Raw genomic sequence first — 19774 nt, 5'->3', positions numbered from 1 at the left:
ACGAATGAGAGGCAGGAAAGGACAGCAAATGACAACCATCAACAGATGTACTGAAGTCACAAGAGGGCCAGCATTACCTTGGGGGAATTTAGGATGGAAAACAGAATTAAGTCAAAAGCCAAACCTCAGAGGTGCTCAAGAAAATTAGCTGTGAACAAGGAGTAATAGCTGAGAGAAAGAACCACAGGCATGGGGACAACGCCCTGGGGTCCACCATGGTGGACCACAGAAGAGCAATCAGAGCCGAGCACCAGGCACAAAGATAAAGATGGAGCAAGGTCAGAGTTCCGAAGAGGCTGTCCAGGCAGAGAGGTCAGGAGTTGGGAAGGATGATAGGAGCACTGTGTGAACGTGGGCCTCTGAGCCGCCCTAGAGGGTCTCCTGCACCCTGCTTCAGAGCTCTACTGAGTGAAATTATAAAAAACACAAGTCATAGGACAGAATTCCAGACTCACTGAATCAGCATCTCCAGACAGCTTATTAAAAAGCAGAGAGATAACTGCTGACAAAAGTTCATCTAGTCAAAGCTATGATTTTTCCGGTAGTCATGTATGGATGTGAGAGCTGGACCATAAAGAAAGTTGAGTGCTGGATAATTGATGCTTTCAAACTGTGGGCCTGGAGAAGACTCTTGGGACTCCCTTGGACTGCAAGGAAACCAAACCAGTCAATCCTCAAGGAAATCAACCCTGAATATTCATTGGAAGAACTGATGCTAAAATTCCAACACTTTGGCCATTTGATGTGAAGAGCCGTCTCGTTGGAAAAGACCCTGATGCTGGGAAGGATTGAGGGCAGGAGGAGAAGGGGGCGACACAGGATGAGATGGTTGGATAATGTCATCAACTCAATGAACATGAGTTTGAGAAAATTCAGGAAACCTGGTGTGCTGCGGACTGTGGGATCAGACACAACCAGCTGGACATACTTAGTGAGTGAGCCACAAACAATATGCATTTTAGCATTGTTCCCAGATGCTTCTTATGGGCTTCCCTGATAGCTTAGTTGGTAAAAAAAAATCTGCCCACAATGCAGGAGACCTTGGTTTGATTCCAAGGATCAGAAAGATCTCCTGGAGAAGGGAAAGGCTACCCACTCCAGTATTCTGGCCTGGAGAATTCCATGGATGGTATAGTCCACGGGGTCGCAAAGAGTCGGACACGCCTTAGCGACCTTTACTTCACTTTACTTCAGATGCTTCTTATGCTCTCTAAATTGTTATAACTACAGATTATTCACTCAGCTTCTGAGGCAGACCACCAGTCCCCAGGTTCAACACTAGCCCACAGGATTGATCCATGCTAGGAGCTTGCAGGTCCTGCCAGCGAGTTTTAATAAACACAGACTCTGAGCTTGTGGGGCTGGAGAGGGGACTATGACAGTAGCACCTACTAGTCACGGGGCACCCACCCTGTGCCATGCTTTCCTGGCACTGGTACACTTAATGCTTACATATGAGGAGAGCCCCATGATCAGGCCCAATTTATAGATGATGAAGCTGAGACTAACAGATGGAAAGCAGCATATCCTGGGCCTTCTGGCCAAGCTGGAGCAGCTTCAGGTTCTGGGCCAGTTTGACTCCAAGACCTATGCTCTTTCCATATACCACAGTTTACAAAATGTTTCAACAATTGTTTTAAAAATGTAGGGCATAGAAGAGGAGGTTTTAGCATTAGTTGATTCTGAGTCTTTGGTTAATGGAAAAAACCTTTTTCACCATGGCAAGCCCAGGGCATTATGGGGAAGCAAGACTGGACTGTCTCCTCTAGTCATCTTGATCCCCCAGCCAGAAGGGAGTGTCAGGTTATGTAATCTCCTTGGGCCTTTTTTTTTTTTTTTCAGTGAAGAAGGGTCTGAGATTAAGTTTGGGAAGAGATTGAAAACCAAAGCTCAGAGGAATAGATTAAAATGATGCCGAGGCATCCTGAATCACGAGGGGAAAAAATGATAGAACTTTGTTGATGGAGCTGCTGAAGGAAGATAAGACACTGAAGGCATCTCAGAGGGAAACGGGGGCTGGGTTGGGAAAGAGAACAGAGCAGAGAGAAGAGGTAACCAGGTGGAGCACAGAGATAAGAGGCGGGGTGAGGCAAGGACAGGGAGGAAGACTGGGTTCTCCGCAGGCTCTCCAGGACTCTGCCTTTCTTTCTCTTGTTTATCTCTCGTTTATCTTAAAAGGGAGAAAGGAGGCCATATTTGTAGTATACCTTAAAGGTTCAATTCTGATCACTGTCTCTGTGCCTGAAAACATAGCCACATTTGCTGGTAAATCTAATCCTGTCTCTTCAGGACTGCGAGACCCAGGCCTAAGACCCTATGGCATCATGTCCTTTTCATCATGGCATCATCCCCGCCCCATTTCTAGGTTGGTCGTATTCAGACAACATATACAAGGAGAACAACTGGTTTTGCTGAGGTGATTAGGGGGAGACCTACAACTCCCAGCTGACTATCTACCCTTCCCACCTCACACACTAGCATAATCACTGGGAGGTCACCCCAGCATTGTGTGCGCCTGGAGGGGCCAGGGCACAGGGCTGAGCTTTGGCTTTGGAGCTGTTCCACAGCTTGAGTCCCAGCTCAGCTGCAGAGGAGTTACTCTGTATCTGAGCTTCCATTTCCCAATGTCTCAAACAGGGATAAGGCTGGCAGCGCCCTCACAGAGTGATTGTTATGATGAAATAGAATAAAGCACATACAGTGCTTAGGGCAGTGCCTGGCACACAGAAGTGCTCAAATCGTATTCATCTGACTGCTGGCCCTGTTAGTAGGTGCAAGTGCAAAGCTGGGTGCATATGGCAGGCACCCCATGAAGATGATACTGACCCCCTGGGTTGAGGAGTCAGGATGCTTGATTCTAGTTCTATCTCATTCACCATTGAGGGAACCAGGGGTGTCACTGGACTTCTCTGTGCTTCCATTTATCTCCTCTATAAAATAGAGTTCTGTCCTTCCTCTGACACAGACTGCTATGTGTTTGAAAATGCTTAGGAAAGCATGAGACAGCAGAGAAATACAGAAGTGGTCCCTTCCATTACTCTAACACTGCACTTTTACCAAGCTGATCACTCACTACTGAGTTATCAACTTTCACTGTAGCTAAGAATTGTTGCTCTAATTTGCCTTCAACTCCTAGGGTGCAATGTTTCCTCCTTCCTCCACTGACTCCAGGCACTGGCATCAAAGGCTGTTATGCCCGATGTCCAAATCCCCGAGCGGGAAGAGAGAAGGCTTCCAGGACAATGCAACTCGCAAAAAAAGGGAAGTTTATTGCTGACTCGAGTCAGGGCTCACTGCTGCAACCAACACAGTGGTGCATAGTCAGAAAGCGCTGAGCCCGAGCTGTTACCCAATTTATAAGGTGTGCATAAGCAGTTGGTAGCTGGCTTAAGCGGATTGGTTACATGTTTGCAAAGTAATCTTATTGGCTCAAACCTTCACGGGCTTTTTTCAAACTTGGGTGTTCGTGGGCTTTTCAGCTTTCCCCTGATAGGTTCCCTTTTCCTTACTGGGTGCATATTGATTGGCTGGCTCCAGGTGGCCTGATAATCATGTTATCCTCGAAAACCAGGCATACTCTTAATCTAGGCTGCCTGTCATGGCGCAGCCTCACATTCCCCCCTGTCTTGTTGTTTCTGTGGAAGGCCCAATCATGGGTCTTCTATATCATCTGTGGGGGCAGTCGAATACTGAGATCTGAGTAACATTAGGTGGACGGACAGGCAGTGTGTTTTCCCTAACAACTCTCCCTTGAGAGACTTCATACTCAAGATGCTTTTTGGGAATTGGGGCGGAGGTCTCTTTCTTCTGTAACTTCTTCCTGCTGTGCCTGGGTGTAGGCCTGCCTAGCAGAGCAGAAGTCTCTCTATACCTGACCTAAGTTGGGGTATTTTATATCTGAGACCAGCTTTTTCTCTTGTAATAACAGCAACTTAGTTTGAAACTGTTGGCACCTCTCAGAGATAAAAATAGACAGGGGCCAAACAGGAGACCTAACAGGATGGTCATCACTGGTCCCCAGAAACAGGAGGCAACATTTGGGGTGATTGGCTGGTGGTCAAGCAACAGAGCTGTGTTCTAGGAATCTTGTGTTTAGTCTGTAGTTACCATCTTTCACCTGGGTGGGGGCTCCAGTTCTGTAGAAGAACTCAAAAGACATTGTTATGCATATTTCTTTGAGTAAGAACCAGGACCAGTTCTTTGAGTAAGAACCAGGTACAGTCTCAAGGCTGTACCACCATTTGATTGTTTTCCCTCTGTTTCTGTATTTTTTCTCTTCCCTGATTAGCAATTGTTTGAATCTACCCTTTGGAACTCAGGGAAGGTCAAGGAAGCTGAATAAAGCCTATATTTTACAGTACAGCAGGTCTGTACTCCAGAGTCGCCACCCCACAGAGTCCTGCTCAGCTTTAATTTAGGGAACAGGGCAACTGTGACTGTGATAATCTCTTGTCAAAATGGGGCATAGGACTGCCTCAGCCTGGAGAAGAGACACTAAATTGGAAGTATTCCTGAGTTCCAAGTCCTAGATTTGAGCCTTGTATGATTAAAATCTCAATCCCTTGGTCTGGCATTTTGTTGTAACATACCCAGTTAGTAGTAGCTAGAGGAGGGATAACTGGAATTTTAATAGACAAAATAAATCTCTTTCTTTTAGAAGAATAGGTCTGAAACCCAGTCTGGACCTGGCACTTCAGGGAGACTTGTAGCCAGGTGGCCAGTTGCCTAGTTTTATAAAAAGTAAGGTAGAAGTTACTAGCTTCCAGGAGACATTGTTTTGAGAATGTTGGCATCTAAGCCTGACATGACTCGGAAAACTCAAGTGTTTAGCAATACAATGTCTAATCTGAAATTACACCCATAGTAACACCTGGTTATTTCTCAGGATGTCTGAACCATAGCTGAGTACTCTATTTTGACTTTTAATTGTAAAATTTTTCCTTAATAGCCAAAGGAGATGGCACCATTAATGATGTCAGTGTTTCTCTAGGTATGAGAAGATGCAAGAATTGGGACTCATAAAATCTCCTGAAAAGATCTAACTATCTGAAGTCCTGTTCTGCCAGTTTTTCCCAGAGCACGGAGCGCCTCATTCTTGATCTTCACCCTGAACTCCTTTCAGGGCCGTTGAAAGTCAGCAGTTGCAGTGGCCATGATATAATCTCTGTAGATGTAGATGGCAAGTGTCAATCTTCAGTTGGCAGAGCCGCTTTTTGCTCATAAACTTGACCATGATTTTGAGGGGGGCATTTCATGACCATTTTATCCCACGGTGGTGAGAATGTCCATTCTCAGGTTTGGCAAAGATTTTGTTGACAGGCCACTCAATGTGCTGTTACTGGACTAGGCCATAAAACAGTATCCAAAATTCTCTGGACCACCTGTCTTACTAGCCTCTTGGTCCAGGAAAACATTCCCTCTTGTTGCTTTTTCTCATATCCAGAGTTACACTGCCATCATCATCGATCTCATAGGGAACTATATATTATTTTATCAGAGGCCTCAGTCACACATTTGGCACTGTAAGAAATAGCAATTTTGTAAAACAGGTGAAATACAAAGAACATAGCCAGCAGTACTAGTAAAGTCACAAGTAAGACTTAAGAGCTTCCATTAGATGTAGCCCAGTATATCCCAGGTCGTCTGACTTAGTCTACTCTGCACGAATCTTTATCTTTCAGGGAAATTATACATTGGCACCACCATCTATAAGGCACATAGCCCAGTTTTCTAGTGTTATTAGACTGATTATCCTTAGCATGATATAATTGTTTTCAACACAGAGACTTTAAACCTAAATTACCATAGCCTGGTGTTATCTATATAAATCCATCTTATAATTGTGGGATAATTCTTTTTCCTTTGTTGAAACTTTTTGTTGCTCTGATTGAGCTTGAGGAACAGAAAAAGGCTCAAATTTATGGCCATAGTCAGAGTAGGCATTATTAATTGGCCCAGTGAGGGGATCTCATCTGGTAGTATCACAGTGACCTGAATATGACTATAATTTTTTTTTAAGTAAATTTCCTCAGGGCCAACCAGTTAGTCTTGTAGTGGAGAAATTTACCAAGGTAACCCAGAACTAGATACAGGTAACTGGCCACAAACCCAACAATTGGATTGATTTCTAAAACTGGCATAGAATCAGGCCTATGATAGAAAAGCATTTGATTTATATGCAAAGGTCTAAGAAGTCAAGAAAACATTACAAACGATCATACGAATCAGATCCAGCATCTTGGGCAAGCTGTCTACCTCTGATGTTGCTGTCTTCTCATCCTGGTGTAGTGTAGTTTCTCTTGTTTGAGCATCATTTTAAGGTGAGATCAGGTCAGCTGTCTTCTCTATAGACCAATCCAGTGTAGGGGCCTTTGGAAGTGGGAATTAATCTAAGAGTTAATTTCTCTTCAGTTTCATTGTGCATGAGCTAGTTAAGAGTACCTGATAAAAAGTCCTTCCATCCAGGTTGGAGACAGTCTCTTAAATTATGTCTTTTTCCAGTCCTGGTTGCAGGTCATGAGGCATCTGATCTTCATCCAAAGATAGATTACTGAGATAAGCTTCAGAAATAAACTTTCACATTAATATCACATAACAGCAAAGAACTATCTGAGAAATGAGTCTTACTACAGGCAAGCCTCCATTAACAAACTGGGATTTAACATTTTTTTGAAATATCTTTTTCTCCCTAAAGTTCCCCTCATTTTTATCAAGTACAACCAAATTAAGGCTAGTTTGCTTGCAAAATAGGTCTGTTTTCACTAATTTTGGTCTGATGATTTATATAACCATAATTGATCATAGACTTTTTATTTTGCTGAAACACTTACTGGATCTCAGACTGAACTTTTAATATAAAACAGGGCTGGGAAACTCACACCAAAGGCTTATCACAGATTTTGCCTAGCAAATCTAGGTGAACTGTTTTCTTTTTAAGGTCTCAAAAATTCCTTGAGATTTTTGTACCTGTTAGTGAGATAACCTTCTTAGCTCATTTGATAAACTTACTGGAAGCCTAAGAGTTTCAAATTTCTGGAGGAGTCAGATAGAGAGAAAATATAATTGTTTTGTTTATAATGTGTATGTTAGAAAACGCCGCGGGAAGAAAGGGCCACCTCTAAGGACTGTTGACGAAGGCCTTTATTGGGCGGTTGCTCTCGGGCAGAACTCCCGGGTGGGGGGGGGGGTGGTGAGCGAGGAGACAAAGGGAGTCTGTGAGGTATGAGGGGTGGGGAGAGGTTTTATAGCCAGGGCTGGCGTCCAAGCCAGGTCTTCCCATATAAGGAAGAAAGCGCGGGCTACAGCTGCGGTTGCTGTCCAAGGGCTCCGTGTCGGCACCTGATTGGACCGGGCTGCAGGGGGTCGGCCCCCGGAAGTTTAGCCAGCCTCCCGAACTTGTCTGTGGCACTCTTCCGGGGCATGCCTCAACATGCCCGACCTTTCATCCCGGCCTTTTTGTAATAGGACAAGGGGCACCAGTTCTCTCTGGCTACTTCCTGCTGAACGGGGGTGGTGAGGGGTAGGGTGTGGCCAGGATGACAGGGAGCGTCTGCCGTTAATTTTGTCACAGAGTGTTTGTTGGAAGCCCTTGGTACTGCTGTCGCAACACCATCAGCTGGACCGTGTTGAGCCGCTGTTTGACAAAGGCCAAGAGCTTATTTAAGAGACAGGGCCCGAAAGTTAAGAGCAACAAGAGGATTATGAGTGGTCCCATTAAGGTCGAAAGCAGGGTGGTCAGCCAGGGGGAGTTTTGGAACCATGATTCGAACCAACCTTGCTGGGCTTCCTGTTCCCTCTTTCTGCGCTCTAGTCCTTCTCTTACCTTGGCCATGGACTCTCTTACTACCCCTGTATGGTCTGCGTAAAAGCAACACTCTTCCTTGAGGGCTGCACAGAGGCCCCCTTGTTGTAAAAAAGATCAGATCTAGGCCTCGTCTGTTCTGTAACACTACTTCTGACAAAGAGGTTAGGGATTTTTCTAAGGCCATCATAGGCTTTTCTATTTATGCAATGTCTTCATCAATGGCGACTCTCAGGATGATCAGGCCCTGATGTTGTGTAGTCAGGGAAGCAATGCCCGTACCCGTTCCGGCCGCCCCCAGGGCGAACAGTGTTACTAGAGTAATAGCTGTAACGGGCTCCCTCTTATGTCTAGGAGCTGGGGTATCTTGATCCCAAAAGTTGTAGGGGACCTCTTCTGGGTGGTATGTAATCGTGGGTACTACCACTACCATGACACAGAATTCCCTGCTCTGGTCGAAGACAGCCAAATGGAGACAGGGCGTCAGCCCAGTCTGTGAGCATACCCACCACCCCCCGGTTTCAGGTATGACTTAGGTCTCTCCATTTTTTAAGATCCAGGTGACTTGAAAAGGCTGGTGGGGGTTTTGGTAGGTGTGCCCCCCTTTTCCAGGGCCCCCAGTACCCCCAGAGTAACCCAGAGTAGAGAGTCCCGCATTGTTCTGAGGTTGGGGTGAAGGGGGTGTGGCGGACAATCAGCCCCGTGGGTCTCTTAGGGATGGAGCTGGTAACCAGGTCAGGGTGTCCCAAGGGAATAGCACCCCAGGAGTAGGAAGCAGATGGCTAGGTATGTGAGGGCCAGGGACAGTCGAAGAGTGGAGGACCAATCGCGGGGGGCCGCGGCCGCTAATCCAATGGCAAAAAGTATGGCCAGAGCTGTGACTGTTAGCAGCCACAGCGGGTGATGCCAGGTCAGCATCGGATATCGGGATGTGGTCCCTCAATTATTTTGGGATCGACGACAGAGGGGTTCGGGTGATGGTCAGTTTGGTCGGCCCCGTGAGGGTGGAGCGGTAGGAGTAATTGGGAGGAGTGGCCTGGGCCGGGGCCTCCCCTGTCTCTGGGAGACCTGGGGGAGCTCGTTTGAGCCGGGTCAGGTGATACCAGGGCTCGTTTTCCCAGAAGTTTGGCTGCTGTGGGAGTGGTGAGGATTACAGTATGGGGCCCCATCCAGCGAGGTTGTAGTGGGTGGGGACTCAAGGCTTTTAGCAGTACCTGATCTCCCAGGGCCAGAGGCTGAGTTGGCCCCTCGTCGTCTGTTGGTTGTGGCAGGACACGGTCTGCGTGTTCTCTCAGCAAGGATCGTAGCAGGGAGAAGAGGGGGAGGTACCCCACGAGTGGGGGAGCCTCTCCCTCTGGGAGGTGAGTCAGGAGATAGGGCCTGCCGTAGAGCAGTTCAAAAGGGGTCAAACCTGTTTTGGAGTATGGTGTGGTGCGAATGCGAGTGAGCACCAGAGGAAGGAGGTCGACCCAAGACAGCCGCAGTTCTGAAGCAAGCTTGGTCAGGTGCGTCTTGATGATGCCGTTCACCCGTTCTACTTTGCCTGACGATTGGGGCCGATAGGGGATGTGGAGATGCCAGTCGATGCCCAGGGCCGTAGCCACCTGCTGGGAGATCTGTGAGATGAATGCAGGCCCATTGTCAGACTGGAGAGAGTTTGGCAACCCAAATCTGGGAATGAGATGGGTCATCAAGACCTCTGCCACCGCCGCTGCCGTCTCTCGGGCGGTGGGGAAGGCCTTGACCCATCCTGAAAAGGTGTCCACCAAGACCAGCAGATAACGGTAGGTTCAATGTCTGGGCATGTGGGTGAAGTCTATCTGCCAATCCTGTCCGGGCATATGTCCCCTTAGCTTATGAGTCTCCTGTGGGGGTCGGAGTCCTCCTTGAGGAGAGGTGGAAGCACATGTTAGGCAGGAGCGGTGGACAGCATATATGGTCTGTCTGAGATGTAGGGGAGAAAAGACAGGGCTGAGAAAGGAAAAGAGCCCTTGGTCCGATGTGGAGGGTATTGTGGATTTGGGATATTATGGCCTTAGCCTGGCGCTCAGGAAGCACCGGTTTATTATGGAGTAGTATCCATCCCGACGGGTGCCTCTGAGTCCCTTCCTGTGCCAGCAAGGCTCTGGCTTCCTCGCTGGAATAATCTGGGTTGAGGGTGGATCTCAGTCAGCAAGGGCTCCGGGGCTTGTTGTAAGGTGATTTGTCGAGCCACTTGATCTGCCATATTATTACCCAGAGCGACAGTGTCATGAGTATTTTGGTGTCCCTTGCAGTGTATGATAGCGACCTCTTTGGGCAGAGATAAGGCATCTAACAGTCAAATAATGTGGGGGGCATTACAGATGGGGGATCCTTTAGTGGTCAGGAAGCCCCGTTCTTTCCAGATTGCTGCGTGAGAATGGGCAATCAAGAAGGCATATTTGGAGCCTGTGTAAATATTGGCCCTTTTTCCTTTTGCTTGGTGTAAGGCTCTAGTTAGGGCTGTTAGTTCAGCCTTTTGAGAGGTCGTCCCGGGTGGCAAGGGCTGAGCCTCTAGGACTTCCCGGGTGGTTACCACAGCATAAGCCGCCCTTCGGTTCCCATTGGGATCTCGCTTTGAGCTCCCATCGACGAACAAAGTTAGCTCTGGATCTGGTAGAAGTTCGGAAAACAGGTTGTGAGGTGGTTGCATAAGGGACTCAAGGACCTCTGAACATGAGTGGGCTGGGGGTTTTGAGGAGAGGGGGAGGGAGGGCAATGAAGAAAGCGGGTTTAATTGTGGAGAGCGACTCACGGAAACTTGCGGATTGTCCAAAAATACCAGGTGAAACTGCTGGAGCCTGGATTCGCTGAGGTCAGAGAGAAATCTAGAGGCTAAAAGATCGCCAAGGCGATGAGGTGAGAAGATGGTCAGGGGTTGACCATGAATCAGCTTTTTAGCATCAGCGTACAATGTTGCCACTGCCGCTAGTGCCCGCAGGCAGGGGAACCATCCCCTGGCTGTGGGGTCAAGTTGTTTGGATATGTAAGCAATAGGCAGCAGTTTGGGGCCAATCGGTTGCACCAAGGCTCCAAAGGCTATCCCTCCCTTTTCATCAGTGTATAGATGGTGCGGATAGTTGGGATTTGGGAGAAAGAGAGGGGGTGCAGCCAATAGGGTTGAGCATAAAGCGTGGAAGGCCTTAGCCACTTCGGTGGGGGAAGACAGCGGTCCTGTGGGAGTCTCTTTAGCGGCGGCATATAGGGGTTTGGCCAGGGTGGCGTAATTTGGAACCCAGTGTCGGAAGAACCCCGTCAGTCCTAGGAAGGACAATATCTGGTCTCCGTTGGCCGGAGGACAGATGGACCTGAGGAGGCTACGCCGATCTTCTGTCAGGGCCTTAGTGGTAGGGGTGATTTGGAGGCCTAGATAGACAACAGAAGTCTGAGTCAGTTGGGCCTCAGATTGTGAGGCTCTGTAACCCTGGGAACCGAGGAAATTAAGAAGAGTTGCAGAATGTTGTCGGGAGGTCTCTTCTGAGGAGCTGCAAAGGAGCAAGTCATCTACATTTTGGAGGAGGGTGCTAGGGCGGAGCGAGCATCTGGCCAGGTCCTGGGACAGAGCCTGTCCGAAGTAGTGGGGACTGTCTCTGAACCCCTGAGGGAGTACAGTCCATGTGAGTTGTGTGGTCAGCTGGATGTCAGGGTCAGTCCAGGTAAAAGCAAAGAGGAATTGGCAGTCAGGGTGGAGTGGGATGGTAAAAAAAGGCATCCTTGAGGTCAATAACGGTGAAATGAGAGGTTTGGGGAGGTATAGAAGAAAGAGGGGTGTAGGGGTTAGGGACAAGTGGATGGGCAGGGACCACCGCCGCGTTGATCAGGCGGAGATCCTGCACTAGCCAGTAGTCTCCTGAAGCCTTTTGAACAGGGAGGATGGGAGTGTTACAGGGGGAAGTCATGGGGATCAAAAGACCCTGTCCCATGAGACAGTCGATGGTGGGCTTTAGCCCCCTGAGGTTACGAGTAGACAAATGAAACTGGGGCCGGGCTGGGAAACATGTGGGGTCCCTTAGCCAGAGGAGGACTGGAGGGTGGTGCCGAGCCACCACCAGGACTCAGGTGTCCCAGACCTCAGGATTAACAGAAGAGGTTGGAGGGTCAACAAGTAACATTAGGAAGGCCCCTGACGTGGGAGCCGATCCTGGAGTTAGGTGAAGAGTGGCCTTCAGCTTAGCGAGTATATCTCTTCCCAAGAGAGGAGTAGGGCAGGAGGGGATGACCAAAAAGGAGTGGGTAAATAGGCAGGAATCTAATTGACAGGATAGCGGTTGTGTTTGGAGCGGACACGAGGGTTGGCCGTCAATGCCCATAACCGAAACCTGGGAAGGACGTAAAGTGCCCCCGAAAGAGGGACGGACCGAATAGGTAGCCCCTGTATCAACTAGAAAGTTGATGGACTTACCCACTACCTGGAGCGTTACCCTAGGCTCGGCTTGGGTTATTGGGGTCCCCGAGTCTGGGCGGCGTCAGTCATCATTGAAGCTCAGCAGCTCCAAGGCCGGAGGAGGGCAGGAGGTCTCCCTGGGGCGCTCTGGTCCCCGGCCCCTAGAGGTCGGGGCCCGAGAGGCCTGGGGACAGTCACTAGCCTAGTGTCCTCGTTGTTTGCACAACGGGCACAGCTTGGAAGGAGGCCGCGGATTGGGGTGCATCTTGGCCCAGTGTCCTTCTTGGCCGCACTTGAGGCAGGCCCCCAGAGGGGGGTTTTGGGGCCCCGAGCCCGCCGCCGGCCGCAGGGCCGCTACCAAGGCCCAGGTTTGCTGGTTTAGGAGCCTTGCCTTTCGCCTGGCCTCAGCAGTTTCTTCACGGGCGTTGTAAACTTTAAAGGCCATTTTTACCAGGTCTCGAATAGGGGTCTGAGGGCCGTCCTTGGCCTTGGCCAGTTTTTTTCAGATGTCAGGTGTGGATTGGGAGATAAAACGATTGGCCAAGGTAGCTGCTCCAATGGGGGACTCAGGGGACAGTCTGGTGTATTGAACAAGGGCCTCAGTCAGCCGATTAAGAAACATGGCTGGGTTTTCGTCGGGCCCCTGAGTCACCTCATCTAGTTTGAGGAGGTTTACTACCTTATGAGAGGACGTTTCCATTCCATCGAGGATACACTCTATCATATAGTGTACCCGCAGCTGGCCGCCACCCCCTTCTTGGTAGTTCCAATCAGGGTTGGTGTCAGGAACTGCCTGAGCTCCCGGGGGGCGCTTGGGGGAGGGGTTGGCACAGTGCCGCTGGTCGGCCTGAGGCTTGGCTGCCGTCCAAATGGCCTGCCTCTCTTCGGGGGTGGTGGTAGACCCCAGGATGACATATATGTCTTGCCATGTTAAGGCGTAGGCGTGGGTCAGACCAGTAAACTGCTTAATGTACTGAGTGGGGTTGGAGGAAAAGGATCCCAGTTTGGCCTCAATCTGTGCTAAGTCTTGGAGAGAGAAGGGGACGTGGACCTGGGCTAGACCCTCAGCTCCAGCGACTTGTCGCAGAGGGAGTAGCAGGGCTGGGGGAGGGGGAGGGGAGGTACCTGGAGGGTTGCTGTGAGAGTGAGTGTGGGAGCTAACCGGAGAAGGGGAGGGAGTGACGGGGGGGAGGGGAGGATACAAGATAGGGTTAAGGGCCGGAGGATCCGGGGCCGGTGGTGGAGTCTCGGGGGCGGGGGCAGAGGCAAAAGGGGTCGGAGTGGATGGGGAAGGAGCAGGAACTGGAGAGGAAGGGGTGGGAGCCGTGGGAGAGATATAGGGAGGGGGGGCCACCAGATCTTCCAGGGGAACAGAGAAAGCAGAGGACTCAGAGACGGGAGGAGTTGGCTTAGCCCAGGAGGGTGGAGTCGGGGGGCCTGGGCCATGGTGAGTAGGATTTGGCTGGGAGCGCACGTGGTGCACAGGGTGGGTCGAGAGCGCAACGCCCAAAAGGCCTGAACATAGGGGACCTCAGACCATTTTCCCGTTCTCTGGCAGTAATTATCTAAATCATGGAGGACGTCAAAGTCTAGTGTCCCTGTGGCTGGCCATTGTGAGCCATTATCTAGGGAATACTGAGGCCAGGCCTGTGAACACAGAAAAATGACCTGCTTGGGGCGGATATATCCCTTTAGTCTTAGGGTCCACAGGTTAGCCAGCAGGCACTCTAAGGGTGTGGAGTATTGGGGATCGGGTTTGGAGGCTGTCGATCCCATGGCGACAACGGGGCATGGAAGCAACCCCCGCTGCCCGAACGTCTTCGGACATGTCAAGGGAAGCCGGAGGTCCGTGCAGCCGTTTGGAACGTCTTCCTCACGAGCTGGTGACCGGAAAAGGCCGAAGCCGGAGGTCTACTCAGCCGCTGGGGACGTCTCCCCACCAGCTGGTGACCGGGAGGGCCCAGTAAGTGCTAACCCATTACTGGGCCCTAGGAGGTGGTTGCCAGGGAGGGCAGGCCCCAAAGCCGAAGGGACTTACCCCATATCCTGCCGTCCAGGGGGTTGGTCAGCCGCCTGGGTCCGGGGCTACCGCGGCGGTGGAGCTCGAGGGGGCCTCAACGGCGAGTGCCGGGGGCCCTCACCTCGAGCCCCACGTTGGGCGCCAGATGTTAGAAAACACCACGGGAAGAAAGGGCCACCTCTAAGGACCATTGACGAAGGCCTTTATTGGGCGGTCGCACTCGGGCAGAACTCCCGGGGTGGGGTGGTGAGCGAGGAGACAAAGGGAGTCTGCGAGGTATGAGGGGTGGGGAGAGGTTTTATAGCCAGGGCCGGGGTCCAAGCCAGGTCTTCCCATATAAGGAAGAAAGCGCGGGCTACAGCGGCAGTTGCTGTCCAAGGGCTCCGTGTTGGCACCTGATTGGACCGGGCTGCAGGGGGTCGGCCCCCGGAAGTTTAGCCAGCCTCTGGAACTTGTCTGCAGCACTCTTCCGGGGCATGCCTCAACATGCCCAACCTTTCAGTGTAATTTTACCAAATTATTTTTATAACTAGTTTGAGAGGAAGGTTTTTCCTATTCCTGGAAAACACACGATTTAAACCTGTAATTTCTCAGATAGAAACCATAAAAGTTATAAGCATATTCGCTGGTTCATTCAGTCCTTTGTTAACTTTTGTGAAGTCATCAGGTTTTTCATTAGAATACCAAGACGTATCAAAATGTTAAGAACTCCATATACTTTCTAGGATATCTGTATTAGTAATTTTTCATACATTATAACATGAGTGGATTTATTACTCATTTGATAATCTTTTTCATGTAATTTAACCAACCAAATAAACAGTTTAATATCCCTCTTTGGGGTGTTTCAGGGGCCCTCTGAAACACCCCAAAGTTAGCTAGATGTCAAAGGAACTTCAAAAGAATTCAGTTTAGGAAGTTTTATTGAAAAGATCAATTAAAAGCTTTAGAACATTTGGTCAGATTTAGTCAGTGTTGATGGGTGTATCATTTAGCTTGTTGATATGTCACAATGGGCGTAAATACCAAGGCTCAAGGTCTAGTGAAAGTCAGCTCAGCTATCTTGGGCCTAACTGGCTCTAAGCAGTTTTCTTACAACCATGTCATTCCTAACAAAATCCACTTATCTAACTAATTGTAATCCAATTTTAGAAAATCCTGATCATGCTTAACTCTTTTTAGTATTTTTTCATACTTTACTGAAAGCACACTTCCTGCTTTCCTTTAGCAATCAAGAGCTAACTTTTATATTAGCATTTTATACATTGGTGAGCATAAATACCAGTGATAATTTCTAAAACTCTTGCTTTCTTAAAACATTTTAGGATGGCATCGAACATTATTCATTTATAGTCCCAAATATCTTTAGTTTTTCTGTAAAAGGAAATCAGTGTTTAGTAGTAAGTGTTTCAAAATCTTATTTCATTTGGAAATGACCTAATTATTTAATAGACTTCCAATACTTAGTTTAGCACAACCCTTAGAAATTCAAGTTACGCCAATCTGGGGAGACCATTGTAGACAGATTTTTTTTTTTTTTTATTAGTTGGAGGCTAATTACTTCACAACATTTCAGTGGGTTTTGTTATACATTGACATGAATCAGCCATAGATTTACACATATTCCCCATCCCGATCCCCCCTCCCACCTCCCTCTCCACCCGATTCCTCTGGGTCTTCCCAGTGCACCAGGCCCAAGCACTTGTCTCATGCATCCCACCTGGGCTGGTGATCTGTTTCACCATAGACAATATACATGCTGTTCTTTCGAAACATCCCACCCTCACCTTCTCCCACAGAGTTCAAAAGTCTGTTCTGTACTTCTGTGTCTCTTTTTCTGTTTTGCATATAGGGTTATCGTTACCATCTTTCTAAATTCCATATATATGTGTTAGTATGCTGTAATGTTCTTTATCTTTCTGGCTTACTTCACTCTGTATAATGGGCTCCAGTTTCATCTATCTCATTAGAACTGATTCAAATGAATTCTTTTTAACGGCTGAGTAATATTCCATGGTGTATATGTACCACAGCTTCCTTATCCATTCATCTGCTGATGGGCATCTAGGTTGCTGACACATATTCTTAAAGAATAATTATTCTTAATAGAGTTTATATACAAACTCATACCTCATTTACATTTTTTAGAAGTTTTTTTCACTCGAGGTAATTTCCTTGTTGACAAACTTGTAATAGGTATAATATTTAACTTATTAAACCTAGGTACAATGAAAATATTCTACTTGATGTTAATTACTCTAAGACATGTCTATATTAGATAGGTCAACAAACATTAATATCAGGTATTTAGTACTGAATATTTCCCAGTTCACCTAAACCTGGAATTTATTGTTTAATTTAGAATTATTTCATTTGTAAGCACTTACCCCCTTTTTTTAAGCCAATTAAATAGAGCTCATTTACAAATTAACCTAAAAAATATTTTCCAGAGACAAAGACATACCAAAACATATTTAGACAGACACAGTGCAAGATCTAGCTTCATTTTCTAAGTTTGGTCATGAATTAGATATTACAATATAAAATTTACTAGTTTATTAAAAAAGTTGAAATAAATAACATTTTTAAAGGCTTTTTTCCTTTTTCTCTCAGTCTCAGGAGTTAGAGATGGTCTAGATAAGTGTTCCTGAGAGCCATGGTCTCACGGCACAGGAAAAGAAAATCAAGTTCTAACAAAATGGCGGCAGGTCCAAATGGTGGCCAGACAAAGCAAAATGGCCGTCACAAATCACAACACAGAACAGAGTTAAAACACACACATATAAACCTGGCAGTCCTCATCAGACACTCCCTTAAATACAAGAATACAGTCTCTCAGAAAACCTTCTATAGAGACACAAAACTTCAGATGTCTCCAAAGATTTCAAAAGGAGGAAAGGAAGCCAGGTTGAAAGAAGGAGGACGAGGAGGCAGGAAAGGGGGGCAAAAGGGGTGGACTTACAGACGTCTCCTGCCACCTACAGACACCCAGGCATTACAGGACTTTTCCCTGGGCTTCCAGAAAAGGGAGACCAGAGACAATGCCGGCACACACACAAACACGGAGAGCCGAAGACAAACACACGGACAGATAAACGTCGGCCGACGACACAGCGCTGGGTTTTGGGGCCCCCTGAATTTTCTTGCCCCCCGGTACAAGGTTTACCTTACCGAATGGCGTCCACTGCTCACCAGACTCAGGATCAGGAGAGGAACTCTCCTTCCTGCAGAGCTGGCTGCCTTCCAGCGCGCTCGCTGGCCTTGGTCTTGCGCCGGCTGGAACGTCCAATCTGTTCCCCTTTTATAGAAAGCTTTCTCCTGCGCCAGATACCTTCCTGCTTCTCAGCAGGGCCTCGGATTTACACTGGACTTTCCTGAACTGACTGAGCACCGGTGCTATTATTTATCCTTCCCCTCTGTCCTGAAAGTGTTCTCCTTCCCAGGTCAAGGGATCCCGGACGAGCCCCCAAATGTTATGCCCGATGTCCGAATCCCCGAGCGGGAAGAGAGAAGGCTTCCAAGACAATGCAACTCACAAAAAAAGGGAAGTTTATTGCTGACTCAAGTCAGGGCTCACTGCCGCAACCAACACAGTAGTGCAGGGTCAGAAAGCGCTGAGCCCGAGCTGTTACCCAATTTATAAGGTGTGCATAAGCAGTTGGTAGCTGGCTTAAGCGGATTGGTTACATGTTTGCAAAGTAATCTTATTGGCTCAAACCTTCAAGGGCTTTTTTCAAACTTGGGTGTTCGTGGGCTTTTCAGCTTTCCCCTGATAGGTTCCCTTTTCCTTACTGGGTGCATATTGATTGGCTGGCTCCAGGTGGCCTGATAATCATGTTACCCTGGAAAACCAGGCCTACTCCTAATCTAGGCTGCCTGTCATGGTGCAGCCTCACAAAGGCACCGCTGCAAGAAGTGTGCAGGCTAAATTCCAAACTTTAATTCTTTTTTCTCTCTTCCTTCTTTTTGCCGCTCAGGTACATTAGAAGCGATTCAAGTCTCTGTATTTTGCGCTTAGCCTAATAAAGACAGAATTGGCTTTAGAGACTATAAGTGTCTGGGAATGAGGAACAAGTCTGTCTAGTTCATTCTTAGACCCCAGCACCCGATAGGACCCTTGGCACATAGGAGACATCCAGCACATTTTTGTTAGATGAATGAATGTGGTTGAAATCAAGATTGTTTACCCAACAAATATTCCCAGTTTCTCCATGCAGACTGATCCTAAGTTCTGGCTGAATGGCAGAGTGCACAGCCTGTAATTTGTAATTACAAATTGGTCCCAGACAGCTCAGTCCCCCTTGCTAAAGGATGGCTCTATGACCCAATGAAATGTATGGGCAGTGAAATATATGGGGAAGTCCTCTGGTTGATTTTAGGAAATATTTCCCTTTTTGATAAAAAGTAAGTATCACATTAGGGGGAAAGTCCCATTTCCCATCTGCCTCTTCCTTCCTGCTTGGGATGCTTTTGTGGAAGGGTATTTTAGAGCTGTGGCAGCCATCTTGGGACCAAGAGGGAAGAGTCAAGGAAAGTCACAAAGACTCTAACATCTCATTGTCAGCTAAAGAATGTCATGCCCCATCTGGCTCAACAAGGATTGAGTAACTGCCCCTCCAGCTGCTGATCTTTAACATATCCAAAGGAAGCTCAGGGTGGAGATCAGGAATGAGGTGCTCTGTTCTCTGGGGAAAAGGGCAGAACAGGCCTTCTGATAATTAGATATTTTCAGAGGAAAATTTTTATGAACTTGGATGCTTGCATCTTCACATATTAGAAGAGCACTAAAACCATTACCTGTTCCTCGTGACCAACAGGGACCTGATGTCACTGCTAAGATATCCATTTCTTGTAACTAGCGGTGACCTTCTACAAAGATGCGTGCTTGGTTGTTGTACTCTTCTCACCAAATTCACATATACATGGGGATTCCTATCACAATTAGGTGTCAGAGGGCACAGGGTTGCCTTTTGACCAAGTTGCTTGTTCTACACAAAGGTTTCCACTGAACCCATTCTCCACATTTCCCTTGTCATCTTACTGCCATCTCATTATGCCTCTGATATCTCTTAACAGACTAATAGCATCCCCTTGTCCCTCAGACATTCCTTGTCTGTTTATCTTTGCTGTTTTCTCATTATGACTTTCCACAGACCAAATATTATATCTTGGTTTTTAATTGCTTAAATGGGCCTTGTCCACAGTAATTGGGACATTGAGGTCATTATCTTGTCTCCTCAGATCTTCTTGAGAAATTTTATTGATCATTTCTTGGAGCAAAATCACATGGGGGTACTAGACCCACATAAACCTGTAACTTAGGGCAAGAGTTATCCTGATTAATTAGCAACATTGCTTTCTGGTGCAAAGCTGCCCTCCCTGCAGACCAGTGGTTTGCAAACATGGCTGTATAGAAGAATTATCCGAGGTGCTTTCAAAACTCCTGAAGCCCAGGTCTCCTCCATGGCAATTAAACCAAGAGAGAAGAGGGGAATCCAGCTTCAGGATTTTTTGAAGTTCCCAACAAGGTTCCAGTGTACAGACACGT

The sequence above is a fragment of the Cervus canadensis genome, chromosome 4 (assembly GCF_019320065.1).
Source record: "Cervus canadensis isolate Bull #8, Minnesota chromosome 4, ASM1932006v1, whole genome shotgun sequence".
Lineage (NCBI taxonomy): Eukaryota > Metazoa > Chordata > Mammalia > Artiodactyla > Cervidae > Cervus > Cervus canadensis.
Note: the sequence above shows the minus strand (reverse complement) of the source record.